The following is a 27,812-nucleotide window of genomic DNA, read 5'->3' on the forward strand; positions in this document are numbered from 1 at the left end:
TGCTTGGCACGGCACGGCCTGGCACGGCACGGCCTGGCAGCCAGCAGCTGCTGCTGATGGATGCAGAGGGACAGGGAGCTGATGGTGCCCTCCGGAGCAGCCGTGCACGGCCCCCGCCCTGCCTTGGGGCAGCACCAGGGCCCCCACAGGGATAACGCGATTCCCAATCCCATCCCCTGCTCCCACGGATCCGGCAGGATGGCAGGCGTTGCCTCACCCACGGCTGCTGCTGGCACTGCCAGGCGGGTGCTGGGGACAGCCGTGTCACCTCCTGCCACCGCCTCGGGGCCGCCTCCCCGGCAGGTGACCCCTTCGGCAGCGTGCCAGGCGGGCAGCGCGGCAACCGGGCTGAATAATTCCAATTAAAAGCGCGGATTCGGGGGGGGGCTGCGGGGCAGGGGAAGGGAAGGCAAGGCAGGAGCGACACGGAGCGAGCACCGAGGTTTGCCGGAGAAGCCGGAGCGAGGAGCGCTTTGATGGGCAGCTCCTTTGATCAGAGATCTGAATCCAGCCCTCACGTTTCCCCGTGTGAGCCCGCTGCCTAATTACCACATGGCAGGGCCGCTCCGAGCCCTGGGCACGTTGCTGGAATAGATTTCCCTGGTCCAGCCTGGAGAAGGACATCGATCCTGCCCACAGCCGCAGGCTCATGCTAAACATTGCGTCCTATCGATTTTTTCCTCTCCCCCCCCGCCTTTTCCCTTTTTTTTTCCCCCCCCCCTCCTTTTTCTTTTTCCTTTTTTTATTTTAAATAAGAATTTTCTTTATTTTCATTAAATCATTAATCAGGGAGAAATCTACATTTTTATCATTTCTATGGCTGGAGAGGAAGAGAGGAAAGTTATATTGCCATAGAAACCGCTCCCTACCATTCTCAGCCTCCGAGCAGTCCCTCTTGTGCTGTCTCTTGTCAAAAGGCGTAATTGTTGCTCCTGATCTTCACTGCTCAATTAGCAGTGATGTCTCCCTTCAAGTTAATTGCTGGAGATGGGAGGAAGTAGGACAAATGTAACCTTTTAGATGAAAAGATCTCTCCCCCCTCCCCTGCTCTTTCCTCGCTGGCAGGCACTCGGGGCCCCTCCGCAAGCGAGCTGCGCTGGGGAGAGCCCCCGTGGCCTGGGCACGTTCCACCCATCCCCTGCTCCCCTTCTGGAGACCCCTCCCCATCTCCCCATCCCGTTCTCCATGGCAGGACCCCTCCGTGCCCGCCCTCGGTTCCCTCTGTCTCTTCCAGGTGCATCAGCGCCAGTTCAGCCTCTCCGCGCCGCCGGTGTCACCCAGGCCGGCACCTCCTGAGCTGGGACAACCTTCCCGGGTTCTCCAGGGCTGCCCCAGCTCCCATGGCACCAGCCCCTGCTGCAGCAGAGCTGTGGTGGGGTGACCGTGGCCCAGCAGCAGAGGGACCCCTGCACATGGCCACGACTGAAAACCGGTGAGGGAGAGCAAAACCGGGCTGAGGGCGAAGGGTGGAGGTGGGAGAACAAGCGGGAGGGTTTCATCCTGCAGAAGCAACACCGAGCAGCTCACAAACCTGTTTGATGGGAGCAGCGGCTCCAGGCAGGAGGAGGGCTCAGAAACGCTGCCTGGACAGAGGGTTTGTCACCCTCGAGGGACGACAGACGAGCCAGACAATACATTAAGGACGGGAGAAGTGTGGCAGCTGCCTGGACCTTGGCAGTCTGAAGAGGAGCCCTTAAACACTGCCTCGAGTGTCTGTGAGACACAAATCACCCAGGCCTGCGGCGTGCAGGGCACAGACCCAGGTGGCACTGCTGGCACGGGGACGGGCAGGGACAGCGGTGGGGACAAGACAGCCCGGTCAAACCTGCGGCACAGGACCTCCTCCTTGTGCCACATCATGATAGGAATGGCCCCTGACGCTCAGGATGGAGGGGAAGGGAGCGTGGACGCCGGGAGGCTGGAGGGTGTGAGGGCATCCAAAGGGCTGTGACAGCCAGGAGCTGGACACAAGGGAAGAAGGTGCCACCGCCCTTGGGGGACTCTGGGGCACCCTGTCAACCCTGGGAGACACCAAGAAGGTCCAAGGCAGGCCCAGGCTGACACGAAGAGATCTGATGTTGCCTCCTGACAGCCATGGAATCGGAATCATGGAAGAGCTGGGGTTGGGAGAGACCTTAAAGCCCATCCAGTGCCACCCCCTGCCAAGGGCAGGGACAATTCCAGTGTCCCAGGCTGCTCCAACCTGGCCTTGGGCACTGCCAGGGATCCAGGGGCAGCCACAGCTGCTCTGGGCACCCTGTGCCACGGTCTGCCCATCCTCTGAGTATAGAAGGTGTCACCAATACCCTCGGACACCTCTGACATCTCCCCTGCAAGGACCCTGCTGCTCCCAACGGAGCTGGAGCAGGGAGAGCCCTCACATCCCACCCTGCCTCTGCCCGAGTGCACCCCAGGAGGTGTCAGCCCCTGAGGCCATGGCAGCAGAGCCAGCACGGAGGGGCCTGTGTGGAAGCGGCCCTCATCCAAACCCTTCTTTGGGCAGCGCTGTTCCGAGTGCCAGGTCCAGGCAGAACCTCTGCTGGAAATGCCCCAGGGATGCTCTGAGGAGCAGCCCACGCCACTCCCAGAAGGTCTGGGCCTGAGCTGAGCCGAGGCAGACCCAGGAGGCCGAGCCAAACCTGCTGAGCACGAGCAGCCCTTGTTAAAGCCGAACCTCGCTGTTGCTCAGCAGATCACCGAGAGGAGACTGCTGAGAGGCCAGGGGAGCCTGTTCAGCCCTGCTCTGCTCTTGGGGCTCCCCCAGCTCCAGGCTGGTTACTGCTTGGATAGGTTTATCACGGAATCATGGAGTACCCTGAGCTGGAAGGGGCCTACAAGGATCGCTGAGTCCAACCCCAGCCCTGCACAGACACCCCAACAATCCCCCCTGGGCATCCCTGGGAGAGTTATCCAAAGGCTCCTGGAGCTCTGGCAGCCTCGGGGCCGTGCCCATTCCCTGGGGAGCCTGGGCAGTGCCAGCACCCTCTGGGGAAGAACCTTTCCCTGATTTCCATCCCAACCCCTGGCCCAGCTCCCTGGGTGCTGTTCCTGTCCGAGAGCAGAGCTCGGAGCTGTCCCTGTGCTGCCCCTCGGGAGGAGCTGCAGTTTGGGTGGGGATGGAGGTGTGAGGGTGAGAAATCATGAAGCAGGGCTGTCCTCACCTTGAGACGCTGGCAAGGAACGTGGACACCACTGCTCACCCCTTGAGCCGGGGCAGGAGCTGCTCTCCAGCCCTCAGTGATGGTCCCCAGAGCCGGTGGCCTTGGCCCCTCTGGCTGGTTGTGTCCTTTGTCCCTCTGCCCAACAGTAATTCCTCATTTTCATTGCACGGAGTGGGACTGGGGGAGCCAATCTCCCAAACCCAGAGCCAGGTCACTCTCCTGGCTCCCATCACTCCAGGGATTGCTGAGCAGACCCACCCTCAGCCCCTGCTCCATCCCCACCTTCCCAACCCACAGCCCCGTATCTCAGCTTGGGTGCTGCTGTCCTGAGCAAATCCCACTCCAGTGCCACCTGTCCTGGCTCCTCCTGCTCCGAGACCCATCCCACCCCACACCGTGCATCAGGTGCCCCAGGGCCACCTCCCAAACGCTGCCCTGGCCGTGCACCCGCCTTCTCTAATGCTTGGCATGCTCCTTCTGCGAGGCTTGGGAAGCTCTGGAAGGCCTTTTAACCAGGTATAAAACCACCATGAGAGGCTGCAAAGCCACATTTTGGAGCTGAGCACATGGAGGAATCACTCGAGGACGCTTTCCTTCTTGGATGAGCACTTCCCCGTCTCCGGAAGGTGCGGAGGAGCAATCGGCAGCCGGGGCTGCGCTCCCGCTTCCCTTCCGCTGGATGCAAACAAGCCCTTAACATTTCAGCGAGTGGCTCCGCTTGTGGAGACGCGCGGGGTGCCGAGAGCTCACTTGAGAGCACCCGTGACCGCCGCCCTCCAGGGGAAGGTCGGGAGGAGGCTGGCGGGGTGAGAGCATCCAGAGGCTGCGGGGGACGGCGGTGCCCATCCCCTGCCCCTGGCCCCGCCGCCGGCCCCCGGCTCCTCGGCTCCGGCTGCAATTAAAGCTCACCCTGAGCGCTGCATTAATGTCAGGTTTGCATCTCATTTCCCCAGCGCCAGGTAAGGAGGGGCCGGCAGGCTTGGAGAAGGATCACACGTGGCAGCTTTTAATAGAAACCCGCCCGCCTGTCACTGGCGGCTCATCATCCCTCTTGAAACGGTTGCTAATTACCAACGAGCCGTGTTTGTGTTTCGGGTGTGACGTTCCCCTCTGCAGCCCCGCTCCCGCTCCTCCTGCTCCGCAGCCGGGCTGGTGGCAGCGCTCGGGGGGCTCCGGGGGAGGTGGGAGCTGCGGGGAGGGCTCCAGAGGGGCCGTAAGGACACGGTTCCTTCAGGGATGGGCTCAGGGGTGGCTGGAAAATGGCTCCCTCCGCTTGCTCTCTCCTCCCTTCCCATTTCCCATGAAGGACAATTCCTTTGGAACTCTCTGCAGCGTGAAACCTGATGACTTAAAGCTTTGGGACCACTCCTGCCACCCCCTCCCATCCTGGTGGTGCTCTTCTGGACCAGGACAGCCCTGCCAGCAGCTGTGCCCCAGGAGCAGCCTGCCCCATGCCACTGTCCCCCCAGAGCCATGGGCTGTGCCCGAGCTCCTGAGGACGCTGTGGCCCGAGTGGTGGCACCATCAGGCGCTCTCCTCTCCCAGCTGCTTCCCAGGGGTGTGCTGCCTGCTCCTCCCTGGCTGCCGGGGCAGGGGTGGGATGGGATGGGATGGGATGGGATGGGATGGGATGGGATGGGATGGGATGGGATGGGATGGGATGGGATGGGATGGGGTGGGATGGGATGGGATGGGATGGGGTGGGGTGGGATGGGATGGGGTGGGGTGGGATGGGATGGGATGGGATGGGATGAGGTGGGATGGGATGGGATGGGATGGGATGGTGATGGGATGGGATGGGATGGGATGGGATGGGATGGGATGGGATGGGATGGGATGGGATGGGGTTGGGATGGGATGGGATGGGAGGGGGGTGGGGTGGGATGGGATGGGGTGGGGTGGGATGGGATGGGATGGGATGGGATGAGGTGGGATGGGATGGGATGGCACCCACTGCGGTTATGCTCTGTGGGGACGGAGGGAGCCGGTCCTTGGGGCTCTGACTCCACGGGATGTCTCCTCCAGCTCTCACCCGGGTTTGGGACCCCTCCTGGGGCAGAATGAGCTGAGGGGCTGAGGAGAGGCATTGGAGCGGGGAAAGCACAGTTGGGACAGGAGCTGGAGCCGTTCTAGAGGTGTCCCTGGGAGGTGCGATGCTGAGTGGCTCCCAACACTCTGTCTCTCACACTGTCCCACCCCTGGGCCCCTTCTCGTGCCCACTTTGATGTGGCAATGAGTGCTGGAGCACCCCCACATCACATTCCGAGTCTGGAGAGGGGCTGGGGACAGGAGCTATTTGCTGAGTCCAGTTCCAACCATTCCCAGTGCAGGGCTAGCTCCTGGGACACCCCAAAGTGGGAGATCCCTGTGAGGCCTCCTCCCTCTCTGTGCCAGCCCCGGGAGCTCCCTGCTCCCCTGCACATCCCAGCTGTGTGCAGAGCCCAGGGGTTCTCCCTCGCCCCGGGGGCTCAGGAAGGCTCCTTGATCCCGGTGAAATCCATTCCCTCCTCCCAGCGGGGATGGTGTTTGGGGTGGGAGAAGGGCGGGAGTTCTACAGGAGACCCCCAGCTTTACCTGAACACTGGGGCAGGAGCGGTGTCAGCGGCTGGAAAGGGGCCAAGGCGGGTGCCTCTCTGGCTGGGGAGCCCACCCGGCGCAGGGAGAGGGTCCCGGGGCACCCAGCTGCCGCAGGGCTGGCCGGCTCCTGCTGCCACCCGGCTGAGCGACAGCTCCCAGCCCCCCAGCCCACCTCCCCCCTTGTCAATCCACTGGGGAGTTATTTATCCTGACAATAGCAATTGTCTGCACGGGCCCTTCCCCCTCTCCAGCACCTACCCCAACAAAGGAAATCATCCTGATATGAAAGGGAAAATTAAATTACCCCAATAAAGACTTAGTGCTGCTTTAATGACATCACCAGACTCAGGCGCTAATTAGCTGAGTACAAAGGAAAGCTAAATGTGAAAACGTGAATTTCTGTTCCCTTTTCTCCTGTCGTACGGTCTCGGGAGTGGGAGTCTTGGCAGGCACGGCAGGAGGAGCCGCTCCCACCCGGCCGGGCAGCAGCTGCTGCGTGCCCTGCCCCTGCCGAGGGGGAAGAGCTCCGGGAAGCTTTAGGGAGACGGGTCCGGCGGCTGGATCCACCCAGGGATCCCGGGCTGCCCGTTCCCGAGTCCTGCTCGGAGCCATCGCTGTCTGCTGCGGCCCGTGCTTGTCTCGCCGAGTTCATGCGCCCGCACACCTCGCGAGGTGTGCAGAGCTCACACGCGCCTCACACCGCGCCCAGCGCTCGGCCCCGTGCCCGAGGTGCCCGTCCCCGTGCCCGAGGTGCCCGTCCCTTGCTCTGGGCCAGCATCGGCTGCGGGGACACGTCCCCAATCCGCCTGCCTGGCCCTGGCGCTGTCACAGTGCCAGCGCCCGTCCCGGAGCTCTGTCACCCGTCCTCCTCCCTGCAGGCACGCATTTCTGTTTGCTGCACCCAGCTCTGGCCGCCTCCCGTGCCGTGTCCCCGCCGCGGCTGCAGCCCCCAGCCCCCGGGGTGACCCTCGGGCCCCAATCCTGCCGGGAACGCACTTACCGGAGCGGCTCCGCGGCTCCTTCCAGCCCAGGGCGGTGACAGCGCCGGGCAGCGCCACGGAGCTGCTCAGCCGCGGGTGCCGGCCTGGGGGGGACCCCCGGGGGGCCCGGGGACAGCTGGCCACGGGGAGGGACAGCAAACACCCCACGAGCTGCCAGCTGGCCCTGGGGCTGCCCTCTGGAACCAGAGCGTTCCCGGGAACACCGAGTGAGTGGGGAGGAATTCTGCATCCACTGTTTCCCTCTTTATTTGGGGCTGGTTTTCCCTGTTGGAAGGGCTGCTACATCTAACCCCACCCGGGGTAATTCCTCCCTCCAGCAGGGCCCTGGGAATGCGCAGGGGATTCCAGCAGAGGCTCCAGAGCTGCCTGCAGGTGCTGAGAGGCCGAGCTGCTCCTGCTGGTGGCTGCAAAAGGATGGGGGACGGGGTGGGGGGGGGGGGGCTGCTAACACGTTCATTTAAACTAAACACTTCATTTTAGCTACATCTTCAATGATCCCCAAATCCTGGATAATCCTGCTTTCACCGTGAACCTCACCCCAGCCCTCGGTCAGCACTCACAGCCCTTCCCCAGCGCACGGGACCATCCCCGAAAAATTGAGGGGGGGCACGTTCCGGCCTCTGCTCCGCGGGCTGTCCCCATCCCCGGCTGAGGCGGGGCTGGCAGCGCCATTGCTCTGTCCCAGTGCCACCAGTTGCTCCCAGCTGGCCCCGGGGCACGCCCTGGGCAGGCAGCCCTGCCTGCAGCCTGGCTGCCGGGTCTCACGTGAGGTGGCACCTCTGGGGACCAGCCGAACCCCCCGGGACGCGAGGGGGTGCGGGTCACCCCCAGCCCGCCCGCTCGCCTCCCGCTGCTGGGGTTCATCCTGCAGGGATGGGTGCGAATGCCTCCGTGCCTCCTTAAAATGACATAGCCGGTCTCCATGGAAACCCTTCTCTGCCTTTCGCCTCAGACCAAGAGCATCATCTGCTCCATCATCCCCGCAGGCCGGGCCCGGCGTGCCTGCGAAAGGGCCGGTGGGATGCTCGGGCCGTGCCCCCCCCGCCTGCCCCACGCCTCTGCCCTGCTGGCACTGCCAGCTCTCCTGGCGCTCCAGCCAGGCCCGTGTCCCGCAGGAGGGGACTCGCTTGGCCGCAGCATCCCGGTCCCAGCTGCCTCCAGGCTCCTGCAGCCCCCAGCCCTCCCCCGCGCTGCCGGTGCCGCGGGATGCCCGTGGCACGGGGCTGCGGGAGCGGCAGGGCCGCGCCCGGGTGGAGCTGGGACGGCCGGTGGCCTGTCCCCACCCCAAACGCTGGCAAATCCATGGCAAAGCCCCTTGCTGCACGTCCACCTGCTCCTGCGGACAAGCTGGGCGCGCTGGGGGTCGGTGAGCGGCCCCGGTGGAGCGCAGGGGGCCGAGGCAGCGATGCCGAGCCGCCCGTCCAGCGCTCAGCCCCCGCAGCCGCAGCGAGGGGCCAGCACTGAGAGACCGCCCGGCCCCGCAGCAAACCCCGAGCGCCGGGCCTGGCCCCCGGCCTGGCACATCCCCGCCTGTCCTTAAGCCTCTCTAAGCCGGGTGTGAGGGCAGCAGGGCTGGCGGGGCTGGGGTGGCACGGAGCCACCCGTGCCTCCAGCCCTGAGGATGGAGGCACGACCCTGGGGATGGCGGCTGCCAGCCCCCTGGGCAATGTGAGCATGATTTTCTGCGGGGAGAGGAGGGAGAGACCCTCGGGGACACACGTGGGGGGACCACAGGTCCTTGTGCTGGGGGCTCAGGGGATGTGAATTCAGGGGTACAGGGAGCTGGCACATGGGATGGAGCAATGGAGAGCACGTGTGTGTGTGTGTGTGTGTGTGTGTGTGTGTGTGTGTGTGTGTGTGTGCGCTCAGCGACAAGCAGGGCGGTTCGTGTCCCCTAAGGCCACGTTGTCCCCTCAGACACTCTCCTGCTGGGTGGCTCCAGGGCCGCCTCAGCTCTGTCTGTGCCCTGCAGAGCCACAGCACCGCCGGCTCCTCTGGGAGCGTCCTTCCCCCTCCTCCCGGCTGCTTTGCCAGGTGCCTTTTCCTGATACCCGCTCCTGATCTCCCTGTGCTCGCCGTGTCCCGTTATTCCCGTGCTGGATCCGCACGCAGCCACCCCCTCCCCTCAGCATCCCGGCGTGTGTCGCGCTGTGTGGGTGTGTTTATTTATAGGGCTGCTGCAGAGCCCGGCTGCTGCGTGGGGCCCGCAGCCCCCCACCCTGCTGGGCTCCCTTCCCCGCTTCCCAGCCTGGGCACGCATCAGCCGTGATGTCCCGGTGCCCACGGGGGTGCATGTCCTGGGATCCTGGAATCACAGGTGGGGAGGGACCTCAAGGTTCATCTCGTTCCACGCCCTGCCATGGACTGGGACACAATCCACCATCCCAGGTCGCTGCACGCCCTGTCCAGCCTGGCCTCGAAGATTTCCAGGGACTGAGATGCGAAGGGAGTCTCGTACCAGGGATGGGATGGCTCCGGTGCTTTCTCCCAGCAGCACCATCCTCATCCCTCATCCTTCCACGCCGTGTTTCCAGCTGGACCGGCCCTGCTGCAGCCTCCAAGGAGCCACGTGTGTCCTGTGGTCCTCTCCTGCAGCCTCACTGAGGTTTTCGGAGCGCACCTGGTGCTCCCAACTTGTCCTTGGCCACCCTGTCCCTCCCTGCCCGTTCTCTGGGCACAAGGAGCCTGCCGCTGCCCAGGGGCTCAGGGCTGTGCTCCTGCCAAGCGCTGTGTGCTCGGCCAAGGCTCTGATGTCCTTTGGATCACCGGAAGAGCCACACAGGGATGCTGAGGAGAGCGTTGTGCTTTGGGTCCGGCGGTGCAGCTGGGTGGGGCACAGAGGTGGCAGTCCCCATGCCCTGGGGTGCCCAATGGGCACCGGCAGCTCTCGAGCTGCTCAGAGGGTAACAGGAGGCTCAGCAGGTCCAGCTGGCATCCAGGTCCCTCCTGCAGTGGGATGGGCTGCGGGGGATAGGGCTGGGCAGGGCAGGACCTGGCTTTAATGGAGCATCAGCTCCCAAAAGGACTTGGAAAGGGGCAAGAGGATGGGGTTGGGAATGGGGCTGGGTTTGGGCTGGTGCCCAGTGCCCTGCAGAGCGCAGGCTGCTGCAGAGGGGCACGGTGGGGCTGGCAAACTCTGTCCTGATGCCAGAGCTCGCTGGCACAGGGGCTGAGCTGCTGTGTGCAGCCCCTCAGTCCCGATGGTCGCGGTCACCAGATCTCCGAGGGCACCGTGCCAGAGCCGGCACGCGGGACGGGGTCTGGACACCACGGCCCAGCCCCGCACTGGCTGGCCTCTCATTTGTCCTCATTAAGGGCTGGCAGGGTGTCTAATTAGGCGGCGTGAGTGCCAGCGCCCTGCTGACAGACACCTGTGCAGACAGCCCTCCTCCTCGGCCTGCTCGTAATTACCCTGCCGGATGCTGCCGTGCCGCCCGGCAGGACCTGCTCAGCCTCGCCGGGCTGTGGCACCGTGCCAGGCCCGGCTGGCACCGCGTCCCCGTGGCACTCAAACCCCGCCACATCCTCGGGGGCATCGCCCTGTGGCCCGTCCTGGGGGGTACCACCAGCACCCCGCCACGTGTTGGTACCTCTGTGCATCCGAGGCACGGGGCAGAGTCACCCCACCCACGTTTTGTGTCCCTTTATTCCCCCTTGGTGGTGCCCTGGGTACCTCGGAGCCACGGATGGAGCGAGTCCTGCCCGTGCCCACCCTGGGCACCCACCCGAGCAGCTCGTGGGCAGGACAGGCTGCCCGTGCAGCCTCGTGGGCTGTGTAGGGATAACGAGCCAGTGGCTGCTTTAATTAGATTAATTGGCTCCCATTCGGCTCCAGAAGAGCTGTCAGGCTGCAAGTGTGTTCCTGCTGTACCTGGCTAATTACGGCGCCGCGGCCGCCGAGAGCTGGCACCGGGCAAAGCTGTGCCAGGGAGGAGCTGCCGGGCAAGGAGGGGACTGGAGCAGCTCTGGCTGCCAAAACACAGGGGAGAAGAGAATGGGGAAGATCAGGGGGTCCTGAGGATGCTGCAGGCCGTGCAGAGCTGCACGAGAGCCAGGGCTGTGAGGAGCTGGAGCACAGCGATGGACTTTGGGGAGCCCCAAAGGATTGGGATCAGAGCTGGGGAAGGTGTCGGGACAGGAGCCAGGGCACGGGGTGTCCCGGGTGGGAGGGTACCCAGGCTGGAAGCTGCTCCCAGGCTCTGGGGCTGGCAGGGATGGGTGGGCGCCGGGATCAGTCTTTGTCCCTGCTGTCCAGGCCCTGAGGAAGAGGATGGCAGCAAGCAGGGGTTGGGCACCCTCCGGGCAGGCTCTCTCACAGCCGTGCCAGGCACAGACACATCGAGCTCCTGCCTGGCGCTGGAGCCGCCCAGAGGCACTGGCTATTTATAAAAGCCACCCATGAGAGGAGCAAGGAGGTGACAGCCTAAAAATAAGCGGCTGGGCTGGGGTGACGAGGCAGCGCTTCCCCACAGAGCGGAGAGTGGGAGGCAGCGCCGGGGGATATCTTTATCCCTCTTATCCCCAGGCTGTCATTACTGTGCCCACTGCAGCCGGTGCTGCAGCCTTTGCCCACGCACTTGACCCGTGCTCCAGGGCATCATGTCTTCCTGGAGGAACAGCCCAGCCTTCTCGGAGCGCCACTGGGGCTGGCAGCAGGACAGAGGGAAATCATGGAGCCCAGACCCCCTGCACATCCCCAGCAGACGCCCCACGGCCCCTCTGGGGATCAGGACAGCGGCACCCCGAGGGTTTGCCCAGCTGTGGGGTGGGAGCAGCTCCCTAGGGTGTCTCCCAGGAGACGCCAGCACACAGGGATGTGTCGGGAGGACACAGCTGCACGTAGGTGTGTGCAGAATCCCTCTGATCCTTGGCAGAGGGTGGGCTGGAATCTGCGTGCTCTGGGGGCACCCACCTGCTGCTCGCAGGTGCACCCTTGTCTGTGCCAGCTGTGCCAGAGCTGTCCTGGCATCCCTGGGGGATCCGTGGGGGATTGTGAGGGTGGGCTCATCACACAGCTCAGCGAGGAACCCCCCAGCCCCACCGCAGCTCCCCAGGATACCCCAAAGCACCTGCACGGACCCTGCAGCCCCCGAACCCCACCAGACCCTATCAGATACCAACCTGCCAATCTCCTGACCACAGAGCACCTCCCTGCGTGCCAGCGCAGTGCCCGGGGCCGCTGCCCAGCCTCTGCCACATGCTGGCCCTGCACCTCCCCGGCGCTGCGCGCACACGGCTGCCCGGCCGCGGTGACGGCACTGCCGGGCGACAGACGCGGGCAGCAGGCGGGAGAAGAGCGGGGAGGAGGCGAGGGCGGCCGGCTGCATCCTCAGGTGTGCGTAGGACACGTTCAGCGGGGAGCTCGTTAGCCGAGGCATCAGCAGCCCTCGCAAAGAGCTGACGCGGCTGCAGCGCGCACATCCCGGGGGCTCCCAGGGGATGCTGCGCTTCCATTCGTGCCGCACACGAGGCCCCCGGAACAGACGCAGCTCGCATGGAGTTATTTTTTCGCTGGTGAATGTTAATCCTGGCTCAGTTAATGCTTCTGGAGCGCCTCGCCCGGACCCCACCCCCCGCTCCAGGCTGGATCCCACCCGGATCGTCCCGGGGCTTCCGTGGGGATGGGGAATCAGGGGGGCCGGGTACCGCCGGCTCCGTTCCCGGGGTGGATGTGGAAAAGAGCGGGATGGTGGGAGCGCAGAAAGGGATTCCCCAGCCGGCGAGGAGGAGGAGGAGGATGTAATTGTACGGTACAGATTGAGCCTGTCAGGCGTCCCTCCGACAGCGCATCCCGGGGCACCTTCGCCGTAAATAATAAAGAACAGCCCGGGGAGGAGGGGATTAACAAGGACAGGCGAGGCACTTATTCCCTAATTGATGGGTTCGTATTCCTGCGGAGGCTGCAGCCGCAGACACCCTGATGCCATCGCGGGGACAGGGAGCCTCAACCCGCGGCTGCTGGGGACAGGCAGGCAGGGGAATGCAGGCAGGGAAATGCAGGAAGAGGAAATGCAGGCAGGAAAATACAGGCAGGTGTTACCCTGGTTTTCCTGAGTTTCTTTATTAGCCTTTTGATTTTCATAAATGGAGTCAGATCTTTTAGATACTGTAGAATATTGGAGCAGTTTTTCTACTTTTCTCACAAAAGTAATATAAACAAATCCTTTGTTTTTAATTCTGTCTTTTGTTTGCATATTTCTAACCTGAAAACAATTGTAACTGACAATTGGTCTGGCCACTGAGGCTGAGGGGTGGAAACCCCAAAAAGCCAATCTTCTGCTAGACCCACAAATGTATAAAAAGTAAAAGAATAAACAAAGGGGTCTCTTCTCTCCGCACTTTCAGCTGGGAGCTGGATCAGAAGAACCTCTGCGAAAATCTCTTGTCTGCGTGTGATTTCTTTGTATGTCTCGGTGACAGGCAGGGAAATACGGGCAGGGAAATGCAGGCAGGGGAAATGTAGGAAGAGGAAATGCAGGCAGGAAAATACAGGCAGGGAAATGCAGGCAGGGAAATGTAGGAAGAGGAAATGCAGGCAGGAAAATACAGGCAGGGAAATACAGGCAGGGAAATGCAGGCAGGGGAAATGTAGGAAGAGGAAATGCAGGCAGGGGAATACAGACAGAAAAGTGCAGGCAGGTTAATGCAGGCAGGAGAATGCAGGCAGGAGAATGCAGGAAGGGGAAATGCAGGCAGGAAAATCCAAGCAGGGGAGATGCAGGCAGGGGAAACCAGGCAGCTCCTGGGCACAGCAGGATCTGGGGCAGAGCACCAGCATGGAGAGGGGATGAGAGCCCCATCCCATGGGATTCACCATCCCCTGGATCTTGGGGTCCAGCCAGGTCTCAGTGTTTTTCCTCTCATCCTCGATTTAACATCTTTTCTACAAAATCTTTAGGGGAGGAACCAAATTCTTGGTGTCTTGCCCCATCCCTTGCTCAGAGAGGCTGGGATCTGGCTCTTCCACCTGCTTTTTCCAGGATTTGGGGCATCCCAGCTGGGCAGGAGGGGGAAGCAGGATGGGGTCCCAGACAGCTTGAATTTGCACGTGGGTTTAGCTGAGCTAAAAGCAGCTCTGGGAGGAGGCTGGGCCACTTTGGGAGATATAATTATGTATACAAAAAGCTCATTCCGGTCGCTGCAGGGAGGGGCTGTGTCCAGCTCTGCCTCCCGGGATGTGCTGGGACCCCAGGCCCGGCTTGGCCGCTGTGGGGGTGTCCCCTCCCGGCCGGTGCCGGGGCTGGGGCCTGTTCCAGCAGCGTGGCCCGGTTCCCGTCCTGGATTACCCTCTCCCCACCAGCGGGAGGGGGAAGAGCTCCCCGAGTGCCAGATGGTGCCATTTAATTCCTTTTCTGGGTGAGGCTGGAATCTGTTTGTGCCCGTGTGAGCAGGACCCCAGGAGAGCAGCACGGGCTGAGAGCCTCCAGCCTTCGGGCACAGCAGTTTCCTCTCTGGAAACGGGAGCAGAGCATTTCCAAAAGCATCTCCTGAGCTGCAAACACCCCTCCGTGCACGGGGCAGGGTGAGCCTGGTGTCCCCAGCTCATTCCGGGGGGACTGGGCCTGGTGATCCCTCCTCCCTGCCCGCAGCCCCGCCAGCTCGCCCAGAGCCGGACAAGCAGGCTGGGATGCGGGAGCTGAGGAAGAGGAGGGGCTGAGGAAGGCCGGGAGATGTCCGCGGAGGCAGCGGTTTCCCAGGTGCTGCTGCCAGATTGGTGCCCGTGGCCTCCGCTCAGCTCACAATTATCTGGGGTAATGGCAGGGGAGGGTGACCCAGATAGCGCGGGGAGGAGGATAATAGGGAAGATGTAACCGAGGCTTTGGAAAAAGGGAAATGAGCGGGGGGGGGGACATGAGAGAGGGAGGAGAGAAGCTCCGGGATGAACTCTGAGCTGGGATGCTGATCCAGCACTGCTTGGAGCATCCCCATGGCCCATGTCATCCCTGATCCAGGTAACGCTCCCCCGGTAAGCAAAATATCCTTTCCTGCATCGATGCCCCTGGGGGTTTGGGGTGGAACAGGGGGCAGGCAGAGGACAGGGCTGGCAGCTGTGTCCCAAATGGAATTTTCCTTCCCCGGCGAGTTGGGGTGAGCGGAGGGGGGGCTGCGTGCTGGGATGCAGCTCTCAGCATGGAGCCGTCCCCAGGTGTCACAGCCCCAGGGGCCTTTGCTGGAGGGCACCTTGGGGACAGCACCTGCAGGGCAGCGCAGAGGGCCTGGGGCTGCTGCCCTGGCTGGGCGCCTCCCCCTCCCGAGGGGCCCACGCAGCAGTTCTGGCCCCGCCGGCACAGCCCCAGTGATATTCCACTATAAATCTCCGGCCCTCTGCTCCACGAAGAGCTGAGGAAGCAGAGGTGTGAGCCAGCGCTCGTCCATCACATGCAGAGGTGTCCCCACGCTGCTGCCACCTGCTCCGGCCACCTTGGCAATCTGCTGGGGCTGCTTCCTGTTCCCGCCCCTGGGCTGCAGCTCCTCTCCCTCGATTTTCCCCCTGGCCCGTCCTGGGCTGGGGCAGAGCTCACTGTCCCCTCTCCAGTGGGACTTTGGAGCTGATTTTCTGAGCCCAGGAAGGCAGAGGACCGAAGGCAGGCACTGCCTGTGCTGCTGGGGACTCGCCAGCAGGGCAGGGCTCTCCATTTAAAATCCGAGAAGCTGGAATGCTGTGGGATCAGGACAGCAGTCCTGTTGTAGGAGGACAGCCCTGACTTGTCCCCAGCCTGGTGGCTGGCCGTGCTTGAGGTGCTTGGAGGGTCTTTGTCCCAGCACGGTGACACAGAGGTGACACATCCACAGCACGCAGCAAGGCTCCAGCATCTTTGGCTCTTGGCTCTGAGCTGCAGCCCCCAGCGAGCCACAGGGTCTCATTCCAGGCTTTATTTGGGAGCAGAGTCTGCCGTGACCAGGAGTGTGCTGGTGTGGAGATCGTGGCTCTGGGCACGGCAGGGGATCCTGTGGAGCAGCAGCAGCATTCCCAGCAATCCTGGCTCATCATCGTGTGATATTTAAGTGGCAGAAAGGAAAATAAAAGCAGGGGAGGGTGGGATGAGGATGAGCTGGAGGGAAGGAAGGAGCTGCCCCCCTTCCCTCCCACACCTCCCCACGGCTTCGGGGGACCGGGTGGGCTGGGGTGATGCTGTGGGGGGCCAGGCTGGGATTTGAGTGGGGGGGACACCAGGGAAGGAGGACGACGTGTTCTGTGACAGGCTCGAACGTGACTCAACATCACCTACTTTCCACCACGACAACTTCTGCTGCTTCATCCTCTCCCTGCAAATCTGGGGCTCGGGGAGCTCCAAACGTGCCTGTGGAGGGGGGTGAAGGGTAGGGCTCGTGAGGAGGAGGAGGATGAGCTTCTTCCCCCTTCGCTCTCCTCTTGAGCTGCCTCCGAGGGTGCGTCCGCCCCAGGGAAGGGAGCACCGAGAGCCCTACAAAGCCACACTTTTATTAATTGAATATTCAATATTCAAAATAACCTTGAGGAACTAAATGAAGAGGCTGGGAAGAGATAGCTAATTGTCAGCTGCACCTGCTCCGCACACAACCACGAAAATGCTGCTTCCAGCTTCCTTCCAGCCCACTCACACGATTTAGAGGATTTTTTTCCCCCCCAAGGCGTTTATGTCAATGCAGAGGGCGCACAGCAGCCTGGCAGGGCTGGGCACCGGTGTGGGGTGTGAGGGGAAATGGGGCTGGGCAAGCTGGCAAGTTGCTCATCTGCCTCGGGGGGATTTTTGGTAGGGCTGGGAGGGATGTGCAGGGCTGTGTGGGTGCCACATCTTGGGGTGCCACATTGCCAGTGCCCCCAAACTGCGCTGGCTCCTTGTGGGGTGCAATGGCTGCAGGGGCTGGCAGGGACTGGGGACAACCCAGAGTCACCAGGACAAGGCTGGGGCCCTGCCCCATGACCACCCACAGTGCTGGTGCAGGCTTCACCCTCCTTCCTTTGGGCAACCTCCCCATCCCTGCACCAGAGCCGCATCCTGAGCCTGCCCTCACTCTGGGAGAGTCCTGGTGTCCCTCTGTGCCAGCTGTCTCCATCCATGGCCCAGCAGGAGCAGCATGACTGCTCTTCCTGGGGGTCCTGAGCCCCCCAGCCTGGGCATCCCAGGGGGTTCTGAGGTCACCCAGCTTGTGCATCCCGGGGGTGCTGAGCTCTTCACTCTGGGTGTCCCAGTGTGGTCATCGAGGGGGTTTCTGAGCCCTCCACTCTGGGTGTCCCAGGGCTCCTGAGCCCTTCCAGCCAGGATATCCCAGGATGTTGAACCCCCTGCCCCAGCTGGGTGTCCTGATGGTTCTCATCCCCTGCTACCCCAGGATATCCCAGGGGATCTGAGCCGGTTTTTATTCCAGGTGTTCTGAACTGCCCTGCCCATCCTGGCAAAACTGGGGGTTCTGAGCCCCCCCCCAGCCTGGCGATTCGGGGTTCTGAGCCCCCTCATCCCGGCCACTCCTGGGCAGAGCCTTCCGTGCCCACCCGAGCGGGAGCTGCAGGCGCAGGCAGGAGCCCGGCTCACCCCTGCGGTCGCTGCAGCGCAGCCCGATGCCCGGGGACGGGCAGGACTCCGCTCCCACGGCGGCAGGGAGCGGGCAGCGCCCCCCGGCAGGGCTCCGGCCCCGGGGGCTCCGGCCCGGGCCAGCTGCTGCCTCGCACCGGCCCCGTTCTCCCCGACTCGCTGGCTGCCTCCACACTCGGCTGCATTAATAATCAGCCGGCTGATGGGGAAGGATTTACCAGCTGTTTTTCATGACTCCATTGGCCTCAGATAAATCAGGGAGGGGGTGTCGCGCGGCGCTTGCCAGGGCCCTGATGGATGGTGCCGAGCGAGCGGATCGCTCACACGCTGACACTCGCGGGCTCCGTCAGGCTGCCGGGGAGCGCACGGTTGATTAATGGCCCCGATCGAGCGCGGAGGAATCGCCGGGGTGGTACCCGGCCCTCGCCCCCTCCCCGGCTCTGCCCCGCGGGGGAGCTGCTGGAGGGACCCCTCCCCTTCTCCCCCGGCTTGCCCAGTTTGCCCAGCTCGCCCAGCAGCCGGGCTGGCGTGGGCAGCTCCGCCAGGCGCGGCTGCAGGATGGAGATTAGCTCTAAAGAGCTGAGCACACACAATATTTCCAAAGCAATTGCAAGCGAAGCAGGGAGCAGCTGTGGGCTGAGCGGCCCTGCCTCCCTCCGTAGCGGCAACATCTGGACGCGGCAGCTGTGCCGGCGAGCGAAACCTGTTCGGGGCGAGGGGGAAGGGTGCGGGACCCCATCGCTGGTGACGGGAAACCTGCCCGCGGCTCCGGCTCCCTGCGGGCGGCAGAATTCTCCGGAGGCACCATCCCCTCCCTGTGCTCCAGGGCAGGGTGCGGGGGGAGCCCCTCCTGCACCCATCACCCCGGGAAGGCACCGGCCCCGTTCCCCGGGAGCTGGGGGAGCTCCTCCTGCACCCATCGCCCCGGGAATGCACCGGCCCCATTCCCTGGGATCTGGGGGAGCTCGTCCTGCACCCATCGCCCCTGGAATGCACCGGCCCCGTTCCCCGGGAGCTGGGGGAGCCCCTCCTGCACCCATCGCCCCGGGAAGGCACCGGCCCGGTTCCCTGGGATCTGGGGGAGCCCCTCCTGCACCCATCGCCCCGGGAAGGCACCGGCCCGGTTCCCCGGGATCTGGGGGAGCCCCTCCTGCACCCATCACCCCGGGAAAGAACCGGCCCCGTTCCCCGGGATCTGGGGGAGCCCCTCCTGCACCCATCGCCCCGGGAAGGCACCGGCCCCGTTCCCCGGGATCTGGGGGAGCCCCTCCTGCACCCATCACCCCGGGAAAGAACCGGCCCCGTTCCCCGGGAGCTGGGGGAGCCCCTCCTGAACCCATCACCCCGGGAATGCACCGGCCCCGTTCTCCGGGAGCTGTAGGAGCCGCTGCCCTGGGACCGCGCAGATGGAACAGCGCTCCCTGCTCAGGCTCGTTTTCGGTCCCTGTGGGGCAGGACCCGCCCGTGGGGTGAGTGCCCGTGGGGTGAGTGGGGAGGGTGGGCGCCCCAGGAGGGGCTCGGGGGGTCTCCTGGAGAGCTCCGACCCTCTGGGCAGCATTCCTGGGGCTGGAGGATGTTTTAAAGGAGAACTTTCCGGTGAGGCCAAGCCCGGGGTGGGGGGATGTGGTAGCTCAGGGATTGCAGTCGGGTACCGGGGGCTGCTGTGACCCCCCGGCAGAGAGGGGGTCCCAAAAGCAGGGTCCCCAACACAGCAGGCCTCGGTACTGTTGGTGGGAGTGCTGGAATGCCAGTGTTGGGCGGCTGGTGCCGCCTCCCAGCCCCGCGTGGGGACGGGCAGAGCAAGCTGCTGGCACACAGGGGGCTTCCCCTGTCCCTCTGCCCTGCCCTGGGGCATTGGGGGCATGTCCCCGCTGAGCCCCACTGCCCTCCTGGGGACAGTCCGTGGGGACGGGCAGAGCCCATCTGCTGGTGCCAGGGAACAGGGTGGCACCAGGGAGCGGCTGCGTTTCACAGCGAGAGCCTCCTGGAGGCCAAACCAGCGGAGCTGTTCCATTTAATCGGGGCCAGGAACAGCGGTGGCAGCGCCACTCCCCTGGGCACAGCAGGCTCTCTGACCCCTGTGCCCCTCAGTGCCCGATGGGCTCTGTCGGTGCCCGTGGGAGCTGCCACCCCTGTGGCATGGGATGTGTGGGCACAAGGGGCGGGAGAGGAGCTGCTTGGGGGGCATTTCCCCGGCCATCACAGGGGACAGCTGCAAGCAGGAGCCACTTGTGGGCACTCCATGGGGCTGGGGACAGGGGCTGCAGCCCCTCGCTGTCCCCAGCTGCGGACGGGCAGTGCCACCCCTCACAGACGGGCAGTGCCACCCCTCACAGACGGGCAGTGCCATTCCCTCACAGACAGGCAGTGCCACCCCTCACAGACGGGCAGTGCCACCCCTCACAGACGGGCAGTGCCATCCCTCACAGACGGGCAGTGCCACCCATCACAGACAGGCAGTGCCATCCCTCACAGACGGGCAGTGCCATCCCTGCACAGACGGGCAGTGCCACCCCTCACAGACGGGCAGTGCCACCCCTCACAGACAGCCAGTGCCATCCCCGCACAGACGGGCAGTGCCACCCCTCACAGACAGCCAGTGCCACCCCTCACAGACAGGCAGTGTCACCCCTCACAGACGGGCAGTGCCACCCCTGCATAGACGGACAGTGTCACCCCCTCACAGACAGGCAGTGCCACCCCTCACAGACGGGCAGTGCCACCCCTCACAGACGGGCAGTGCCATCCCCTCACAGACGGGCAGTGCCATCCCTCACAGACGGGCAGTGCCACCCCTCACAGATGGGCAGTGCCATCCCCTCACAGACGGGCAGTGCCACCCCTCACAGACGGGAAGTGCCACCCCTCACAGACGGGAAGTGCCACCCCTCACAGATGGGCAGTGCCATCCCTCACAGATGGGCAGTGCCACCCCTCACAGACGGGCAGTGCCACCCCCGCACAGACGGGCAGTGCCACCCTTCACAGACGGGCAGTGTCACCCCTCACAGACGGGCAGTGCCACCCCTCACAGACGGGCAGTGCCATCCCCACATAGACGGGCAGTGCCACCCCCGCACAGACGGGCAGTGCCACCCCTCACAGACAGGCAGTGTCACCCCTCACAGACAGGCAGTGCCACCCCTCACAGACGGGAAGTGTCACCCCTGCATAGACGGACAGTGTCACCCCCTCACAGAAGGGCAGTGTCACCCCCTCACAGACGGGCAGTGCCACCCCTCACAGACGGGCAGTGCCACCCCTCACAGACGGGCAGTGCCACCCCTCACAGACGGGCAGTGCCATCCCCTCACAGACGGGCAGTGCCATCCCCTCACAGACGGGCTGGTGGAGGGCACAGGCAGCGCCCGGCTCAGCGCAGCCCTGCTGGGGGACAGCAGCCAGGGGACAGCAGCCAGGGGTGCTGCCCAGGTGCTGCCCTGCCCAGGTGATGCCCTGCCCAGGCTCCTGCCAGGGCTTTGATCCCAATCCCTGCTCCGGGCAGACGTGCCCGGCTCTGATCGCTGCTGCCTCGTGCTTCTGCACAGGGCTGGGGAAATATTTACAGCCCAGTCCCCTTTGAAGTGTGCTGTGCTCCCAGCTCCCTCCCCGCAGCTCCTCGGGGCACTGAGCTCGGTCCCACTGTGCCAATCCCATGGGATAAGCCATGGCACATCCCGCTGAGCCCACTGGCCCTGCTCCTGCCCTCCTGTGCTGCTCAGGGGGGCAAAAGGATGCCAGGGGCATCTCCCATCCTTGGGCTGCTGTGCCTGTACCCCCAGACAAACACCCAAACCGCTGCATCCACGCTTGCCGCGCCGTGTCCCGCCCTGCTCTCGTCCCATGGAGTCAGGGATCGGTGCTGGGCTCCGCAGGGAGCTGGGAAAGGCCCAGCAGCACGGGATAACTGCAGCAGGAGCAACACCGCGGGAAATGGGAGCTGGCTGCAGGACACGGAGCTGGAAACCTGGAGAGCCGCGGGCAGCCAGTGTGGCCCTGCTCCCTGCCCTGGCTGTGCCCTGTGGCACTGGTGTCCTCGTCCCTGGGGTGCCAGGAAGGTCCCAGCAGTGTCCCCAGTACTGCCACCACCCCTGGCACAGGGTCTGTGCTGGGGGCACTGTTCCTGGCGTTCGGCTGTGCACAGGCTGCAGGATGGACTGGGAGCCTCACAGAGGGAAATCACGGAATGGTTGAGGTTGGAAAAGTCCTCTAAGATGGAGACCAGCCACTGACCCAGCACTGCCAAGTCCAACGCCAAATCCCATCTCTGAGATCCTTCACCTTCCCCTCTCCTGGGGTGATTTTGGTGAATCTTCCCCTCTAATCCCCCACTGGCCCTGCAGAGCCACCAAGCACACCGTGACACCCCAGGCATGGGGTGCTCCGGGGCTTTGCTCTGCTTTGGCACCTTTGGGACCGGGACCCAAAGTGGACTCTGTGGGAAGCTGCATTTGGCAGGTGCAGGTGCCTCCCCACCTCCCTGCAGGGTCTCTGCCTCACCTCCTCTGGGGTCTGGTTCTGCCTCCAAAGACGAGACCCAGTGCCTCCCACCCTCAGTGGTGCCCTTCACACCGAGGGGATCTGCCCTGCCCTCGGATCGGGTCAGAAAACACGAGTGGAGCCCCCAGCACCCGGGGGTGCGTGGGCTGTACCTGGGGCAGGGCACGGGGAGCATTTGGGGCTGTCACACACCCAGCCCTGCCCCACAGGTGCCCATGGTTTTGCCAGTCCCCTGGAAGGGACATTTCCTCACCCTGCCCTCCAGCCTAAGCCTCTGGATTTTGGGAGGGCTGTCCCTGGGGTGCCGGAGGCTCCTGCCAGCCGCGATGCCCACGGGGGTGGGAAGGGCATCCCGTGCAGGGTCAGGCACGGAGCGGGATCACTGCTGATTGCACTGCCCCGGCCTGGGAGAGCTTGGGGTGGGATCCCTGGATTTCTGGGTCGGCAGCGGTAAAGCCTCGCGTCGCTGCAGAGGGAATTCAGCCGCCTCCGAAACAAGGTTAAATAAACAGCACGTGGGAGCTCTCGGGAATCCCACGGCAAAACACACACACACACACACACGGGTGGCACTGCCAGGGCTGCGCTGGTGTGACACGGTGACACACACACACACACACACACACACACACACACACACACACACACACACGGGTGGCACTGCCAGGGCTGTGCTGGTGTGACACGGTGACACACACACACACACACACACACACACACACACACACACACACACACACACGGGTGGCACTGCCAGGGCTGTGCTGGTGTGACACAGTGACACACACACACACACACACACACACACACGGGTGGCACTGCCAGGGCTGTGCTGGTGTGACACAGTGAGACACACACACACACACACACACACACACACAGGGGTGGCACTGCCAGGGCTGTGCTGGTGTGACACAGTGACACACACACACACACACACACACACACACAGGGGTGGCACTGCCAGGGCTGTGCTGGTGTGACACGGTGACACACACACACACAAACACACGGGTGGCACTGCCAGGGCCACACTGCGGTGACACAGTGACACACACACACACAAACACACGGGTGGCACTGCCAGGGCTGTGCTGGTGTGACACGGTGACACACACACACAAACACACACACACACACACACACACACACACACACACACAAACACACGGGTGGCACTGCCAGCACCACACTGCGGTGACACACTGACACACACACACACAAACACAGCGGTGGCACTGCCAGGGCCACACTGAGGTGACACGGTGACACACACACACACAAACACAGGGGTGGCACTGCCAGGGCTGTGCTGGCGTGACACGGTGACACACACACACACAAACACAGGGGTGGCACTGCCAGGGCCACACTGCTGTGACACAGTGACACACACACACACAAACACATGGGTGGCACTGCCAGCACCACACTGCGGTGACACGGTGACACACACACACACAAACACAGGGGTGGCACTGCCAGGGCCACACTGCGGTGACACGGTGACACGCACACACAAACACACACACACACACACACACACACACACACACACAAACACACGGGTGGCACTGCCAGCACCACACTGCGGTGACACACTGACACACACACACACAAACACAGGGGTGGCACTGCCAGGGCCACACTGCTGTGACACAGTGACACACACACACACAAACACATGGGTGGCACTGCCAGCACCACACTGCGGTGACACACTGACACACACACACACAAACACAGGGGTGGCACTGCCAGGGCTGCGCTGCGGTGACACGGTGACACGCACACACACACACACACAGACATGGCGTTTCCTGGGTGCCCACACACGCTGTGACACGCTGGTCACACCAGCACCTGTGAAGGTGACAGCTCCCCCAGGCTCCTGTGCCCAGGTCAGCGCCAGCCCAGCACTGTCCCCTCTTTAGAGGCCAGCAGTGGCTCTTCCAAGAGGATGGGCAGAGCATGGAGGTGTTGTGGCATTACCCTGGACACATCCCCAGGGGTGGCATGGGGACAGCCATGGAGCAGGAGGGCACAGGGAAGGACGCACCAGGAGTTGTGTCCCTCCCACAAACCATCGGTTGCTCGACTCTGCCCGGAGTTCTGCAGCACTGCCGAGGCTGCAGCAGCAGGATTTGGGGAGAAAAGGGAATCGCCTGCACGGTGCAGGGGGTTACAGAGCATCCCAACCCTGCAGCAGCACTGAAACCCCCCTGGGCCGGCTCTGGCCAGCCCCGAGCGCTGGCAGTGGGACCCCAGCTGTCAGCAGGACCTGCAGCACCCTCGGGAGCACTCCCAGAGGGAGCCACGGTGCCCCGGGGTGCTGCCAGCTGAGCAGGAAGGCAGGGGCAGGGGGCCGGGCTGGTGCAGCTGCACACCCACAGGGTGCCAGGCGGGCAGGAGGAGGGTGAGCGCCCCAAGGCCCGGCAAATATCTCCGTGGGCTGCGCATGGAGAGCTTTCCCGGCAGGCTGGGAGCGCTGGCACATTTTTAGACGTTTTGTTCTCCCTGTAAATCCGTCTCTGGGAGCGAGTGCGGTCGATTGATTTTGTGCTGTGCTGTGCTGGCAGCACCTGCTCGTGCTGCCTGAGAGCGGACCCCGCACCCAGCGCGGGGCCTGGAGCACCCCGCGGCACCCAGGGAGGCAGCGGGCAGGGGACAGGGACGGGGATCTCAGGGCTGTCACCTGGAGGGGCTGGCGAAGCGGGGTGGGGAGAGGATAGGGGCGAGAGTGCCGGGAAGGAGGAATATGTGGGAATGGGGGTGTGTGTGGATGTTTCCCCAACCTGCAGCTGAGCCACGCCGTGTGGAGACAGCCGGTGTCCCCAGCAGAGAAGGGACCGGGAGCGCCAACAGCCCCGAGGGGCCACTGGGATCAGCTCTGGACCTGCTGGAAGCCTCTGGCTGGGCAGAACGGGGATGGAGCCGAGCAGTACAGGGCAGGGACTGCAGGTCACCCGGCCACCGCGCTGCTGAGCACCCACCCCTCGGTGTGCGGCGGTCCGGAGGCCGCCACCGAACCCGACCCCCGCCGGTGCCGCTGCCGCTGCCCCCAAGGACGGCGGCGCTCGGCGGGGCCGTGGCCGGGCTGCCGGGGAGCCGATCCCCCGTAATTGCGGAGCGTTTGCTGCGCTGCCGCTTTGCCATGGCAACACCGGCCTGGCGCGCCGGCAGCCTCGCAGCGCGGATCGCTCCGAAAGGTCAGCGCCGAGGGGCGGGGGGCTCGCCATCGCCCCGGGTTTGTCTGCGGGGGGAGCGGAGGGGAGCGCGGCCCCTGCCCGGGAATCAACGCCGCCAGGGCACGGTGCGGTGCCGGGGATGAGCCCTTCGGGGTGGCTGAGCCGCTGTAGGGAAATTGGGAACCGGCCGTGGCATGGGTGGGACACGGCTCTGCGGGGCACCCCGGGGTGCGGGGCAGCCTGCGGGAGCCCCACGCTCCTGGTGTGCTGGGAATTAAAGGTGACCCAAAACAGCAGTGTCCGGGTGTGGCAGTGCCACCGTTTCCCCAGGGACAGGGTGACTCCCTCCTGTGCTGGGGGCTCCCAGCACAACCAGGCCTGGACAGCATCCCCGTGCCCACTCCTAGCCCAAGCTTGTTTGGGATGCCCCATCCCAAACTGCGGTGCCAGCGGGTTTTGGGAGCTATCCTGCCTCTGGATCAGGTAGCCCAGCACAGATCCTGCCAGCCCAGCACAAGCTGCAGGGGTTTGGGTGCCCACCTGAACAGGAGGGCACAAAGGAGCCAAGGTCCTCACATTCCCTTTTCCAGGACCCTCTCCGTGCCCCCCACAGCCTCGCCAGCGCCCGGGGAGCCAGCGGGGTTAAATATTCAGGAGCACTCGCTGCGCGCATTTTGTAAAGATCAAGCGGCTCCCAGGCCCGGCAGTTCCCTTCCCCTGCTGCCGGGGATGCGCCTTAATGAGTTTGCAGAATGATACATTTTTAAAGTCGTTATTTCCGGCCATGTTCAAAGTCGCAGCATTTCCTCTGCTCCAGTTGCTCCGGCGGCCGCCCCGCTGCTCCCCTCCCCGGGGACCCACCCCCACCTGGGGGTCAGCCAGGGGGGCACCCCACAGCCGTGGGGCACCTGGGGGGGCGCGGGGCTGTGGGCACGGAGCGAGGAGGGGACCCCCGGGGACCCCTGACCCATCCCCTCCCTGTGCTGCCGCAGGACTGACTGCATGGGCTGGGGGTGCCTGGGACACAGATCCCTGTCCTGCCTGGGGACACAGGGACACGCATCCCTGTCCTGCCTGGGGGCAGTGATCCCTGCCCTGCCTCATGACAGTGGGAATATCGATCCCTGTCCTGCCTGGGGACACGGGAACAATGATCCCTGTCCGTGCCTCAGGGACACAAATCCCTGCCCTGCCTTGGGCCATAAAGGCACTGATCCCTGCCCTGCCTGGTGAGCATTGGCTATCAATCCCTGCCCTTCATGGGGCCACAGGGACACGGATCCCTGCCCTGCTCTGGGACATGGTGAGACAGAGCCTTCTCCTGCTGTGGGATATGGGAGCCCTGCTTCCTTCCCTGCATGGGGCCATCCAGACACCGATCCTGGCCTAGTGGAAATAGGAATATTGATCCCTGGCTTGTCCCTTGGCCATGGGCCACCGATCCCTGTCCTTCCTGGGGCTACAGGACGCTGCTCTCTGCTCTGGGACACGGGACACTGATCCCTGCTGTGCCTCACAGCCATCCGGAGGGGATATTGATCCCTGTCCTTTCAGGGTCAGGGGAGCACTGACCCCTGCACTGCCTAAGGGTATGGACACAAGGATCCCTGCCCTTCCTGGGGCCATGAGGACATGGATCCCTGTCCTTCCTGGGGTAACAGGGATGCTGATCCCTGCCCTGCCTGGGGACACTGACCCTGTCACTGCTTGGGGACACAGGGACATGGATCCCTGCCCTGCTTGGGGCCATGGGAAGACGCCGATCCCTTCCTTGCTCCGGGGACAGCGCCGGCAGTGCAGCGCAGCTCCCTTGGCAGGCTGCTCCAGGCAGGTGCGGGGGCAGGGGCCCAGCACTCCCCCAGAGCCCCCCAGCAGCGGCCCCCCGCTAATTGTGGGTCTGCCTGCACTTAATCACAGCCTTGGGAGCAGGCAGAGGGAGCAGCAGCTGGGGAGTGCCATGGAAACCACCCCAAAGCTGTGCTCAGGCTGGGCAAGGGGCTCTGGGACCCAGCAGCTGCTTCCTGCATCCGTTCCCTGCACGCCACCATCCCTGCTCCCAGCCCCTGTCTGCTGTTCCCTCTCTTCCTCTGCTTGGGAACACACCGGAATTTTTTCAGGTTTGACCAGATATTTCAGCTCTGAGAGGGCTGAAATCCGAGACACCGAGGCTTTGGTGCAGCAGCTGGGGATGAGACTTGGCACAGAAATTTGGGGACCGGCGATGCCACCCCCGATGTGCCGGTGTGCTGCTCTCCTGTGTCACCTGCACATGTCCCAAACATGTCCCAAATCCTCCCAAATCCTCCACGCAGATGTTGGCGGCTGCCCCTTGGCCATGAGCTTTGTGCTGGCAGGTTCTGCTGTCAGCCTCAGGGCAGGGAGGATTCCTGGGCACCAGGTCCCCGCGGTGCCAGCCTGGCCGGGGCTGTGCTGGGGGACACGATGTGCCCGGGGCAGTTCCCCCAATCCCCACCTGTGCCACAGGAACCCCACGGGGGTGAAGTGCTGGGAATGGGGATCAGGAGCCTGCCTGTCACCTGGCACCAGGAGCTGCAGGGAGGGCAGGGCAGGGCTGGGCAGAGCAGGGCTGGGCAGGGCTGGGCAGGGCAGGGCTGGGCAGAGCAGGGCAGGGCAGGGCAGAGCTGGGCTGGGCAGGGCAGAGCAGGGCAGAGCAGGGCAGGGCAGGGCAGGGCAGGGCAGGGCAGGGCAGAGCAGGGCAGGGCTGGGCAGGGCTGGGCAGGGCAGAGCAGAGCAGGGCAGAGCAGGGCAGGGCAGGGCAGGGCAGAGCAGGGCAGAGCAGGGCAGAGCAGGGCAGGGTAGGGCAGAGCAGGGCAGAGCAGAGCAGGGCAGAGCAGGGCAGGGCAGGGCAGG

The sequence above is a fragment of the Hirundo rustica genome, chromosome 14, assembly GCF_015227805.2.
Source record: "Hirundo rustica isolate bHirRus1 chromosome 14, bHirRus1.pri.v3, whole genome shotgun sequence".
Lineage (NCBI taxonomy): Eukaryota > Metazoa > Chordata > Aves > Passeriformes > Hirundinidae > Hirundo > Hirundo rustica.